Here is a 3,135-nt window from a genome sequence, read left to right as displayed (position 1 = left end):
CGCCCCTCAGCGGGGCGGGCTTGCGATGATCACAAGTACGATCTGCCTGTCCAAGATGGGCAGATTGTACGTTTTTTAAATTACTTTACAACCCTCGCAAGACAAAAGTCTTGCGAGGGTTGTACAGTGTATATCCACCTTTAGACAGTTGTCGCTATGAAACAGGTGTCTCCATTAGGTGATTTCCGCTTATCTCCTGTTCTAGTGACAGACATAACATTTTGGATTTCTGTCCCACTGAGAATTGTCACCTGGTCAGAGTGAATCTCCCTAGCGGGTACACAGGCGACAATAATTGACCTGACAGATGTTTTATCTCGTCCCCACTCTATGCAAAACTAAAAACAAAAGGAATTTGGCTTTAGACACACTTTAAGTTTAAAACAACTATATACACAACTATTTGAATGCATCTATAAGATTCTGAATGTATTTAGAGCAGAACTCCAGGCAAAATAAATCTTCACATTTGCAGTGGGTCTACCCCAGCACTTGAAGGGTTAAGTGCTCGCTTTGCCTAGGGAGCTAAAATAACAAAAGTATACCAACCTGAACCCTGTTCCCGGCTAACTTCTAGACTTCAGCATCTCTTCCCCTCTGCTCCAGTGATGGCATGTCCCTTGGTGTCCTCACTTCCAATACACTGAATAGGACAGGGTGACTCACTGGACCTTAGACCCCTGGACTAGAAAGGGAGCAAGGTTGAAGGAACCGGGCTAAGAGCCAGCCAGGATTGTATATCTCTGTTATTTTAGATTCCTAGGCAAAACAAACACTTAGCCCTTGCAATTGGTGTAGCCCCACTGCAAGGGTTAAAATTTGATTTGCTCTGAGTTCTTCTTCAAAGTGGAACTAAAGTCCCCCTGTACTTCCCTTTCATCAGAAAGCCCACGAGCTGACATCTTCACTCAGTCTTCTTCGAGGTTTGCCATCTTCCACCATGTTAATGCACATGCCCGGGATGACATAACTCTCGCGCATGCTCATGGGGGTTACTTCATTCCGGCACCAAGGCAAGTCAAGACAGTACTTGTGTGTGTGTTTGTCTCTTCTGCAATAAAAAAAAACTTGCCTGCTCACATTTCTTTTTTTTTTTTTGGGGGGGGGGGGAAGGGGGTTTAAGTTCTAATTTAAAATGGCTTTTAAAGTCTAATAAATGCCCCACAAATAAGTTATTTAATACTAATTAACTATTTAATTAACTGCCGCTTAGAGAATCCTCTGACTCTGACACTTGTGGGAGTGTCAAATTTCTGGTCCACCACCACTCACTGTGTTCCATTTCACTGGACCCTTCATCACTACATTGTCCTGGGCTGGCAGTATAACCCCATTGAGAGCAGTGGGGGACCAGAAATGTGATACTGCCAGAAGTGTTGGATTAATAGCATTCTTCAAGTAGAGTTTTCCCTACAATACAATAGAGATCAGAAAAGAGAGAGGTGAGGGGGGAACATTTTGTAGACTTTTTTATATTAGTTTTAAGTAACCAGTGGGTTGATCATCCAATAGCCTCTGTACCTGAATGACCTGAGAGAATGCAGCAGAAGAAGTGAGCCCTCTTGTGAGTAAAACATATTCCAAAGTATAGACCGGGACTGTGGGTGAGAGCTTCAACAGTGAGATATTTACAAATTCCAGCATCCAAACAAGCTGAACTCTGAGATAATCACATACTGTCTAAACACAAGAAGAATCACGGACGCCCCAAGGCTGGATTTCACCCAGAGCAGAGACTGGGTGCCACCCCCGACGTCATCGCGCATGCATGCATGGTTGTCTTATTGACGCCTGCCGGCGGCCATCTTGGTGATGGACACCGGCAGAAAGAGAAGGGGACGTTCACCCGCCGGGTCTCCTCCTCTCTTCTGACACTGTTGGGCTCTCAGTCCGTGACCGAGTGCCCGACTTTTTAAAGGTGGTGACACCAAAATGACTGTGAGTCGTTTTGGAGTCACCCTCCAATGGTGGCACCCGGGTGCGGGCCGCACCCCCTTGTGACGCCACCGAGAAGAATGTACTTTGGTGCTCTTGCCGAATCTTGGTGTGCTTTGTGTATTTCTTTCATATTTATGCTGTAATCTAGTGTGAAACTTTGCCTCTGTGCAGGAGCTACATGTAATAAAGACCAGTCACTGCTGCTCTCTCTACCATGCGCAGGGAGACTGGTCTTGTATTTGACTGGGTGGAGCCTTTTGGGTCCCTCCCACAGCTCTGCTCTCTGCACAACTTGTGTGCAGCACAGTGATTAAAACCCTGCTACTTTTACAAGGTAATACCTTCAATTGCAAATACATTTGTTCACACACAATCCAATTGAGGAATATATATATATATATATATCTTGTAACAAGGACACTCCACTGAAGACCGGAGGTGCAAGTAAAATGCAGTTTATTTGCTTTCAAAACGATAGATAACACGAAATCCAACATAAATAGCTTGCTGTAGCATAACAGATAGGGGCTCACCAATCCTCGAGTTGTCACGTACACTCAAGGTGTCCCAGTCTTTTAACAAGTCTCTTGCATATTCTATATGATGTTATATATTGTATATATCAGGTTTGATCAGTAGCCGTCCTTCTGTTCACATAACATTATTAGACATTACTCAGTATCATTGTATACATATGCAGTAGTGTATATCATGTTTGGTCAGTAGCCCCTTTTCTGTTCATAAAATATTATAAGGCATTATTTTATATGATGTTATATATAGTATATATCAGGTTTGATTAGTAGCCCCCTTTCTGCTCTTATAACATTAATTGGCATTATTGTATGTATTGTTATATATCAGGTATGATCAATGGCCCCACTTCTGTTTATATAACATTGATTGACATTCACCTATATTATGTTCTATATCAGTTTTGATCAGTAGCCCTCCTTCTGTTCATATAACATTCATTGACATTCACCTATATGATGTGCTATATTAGTTTTTATAAGTAGCCACCCTTCTGCGCATATAACATTAATTTACATTAATATGATGTTCTATATCAGTTTTGATCACTCGCCCCCTTTCTGATCATACCATATATCATTGATTGACATTCACCTATGATGTTCTATCTCAGTTTTGATCAGCCCCCCCCCCCCCCCTTTTTAAAGGGCCCGCGCGCGATTT

General features: G+C 42.7%; 1 protein-coding gene across 1 annotated transcript in view; it reads right to left on the bottom strand.

Moving 5' to 3' along the window:
- Positions 1-3,135, bottom strand: part of ARSJ (arylsulfatase family member J) — a 59,845-nt gene that overhangs the window by 56,121 nt on the left and 589 nt on the right. The window lies entirely within an intron of this gene.

The sequence above is a fragment of the Nanorana parkeri genome, unplaced genomic scaffold (genome assembly GCF_000935625.1).
Source record: "Nanorana parkeri isolate BGI_ZX_2015 unplaced genomic scaffold, ASM93562v1 scaffold613, whole genome shotgun sequence".
Classification (NCBI taxonomy): Eukaryota; Metazoa; Chordata; class Amphibia; order Anura; family Dicroglossidae; genus Nanorana; species Nanorana parkeri.
Note: the sequence above shows the minus strand (reverse complement) of the source record. Positions and strands in the feature narration are given on the sequence as shown.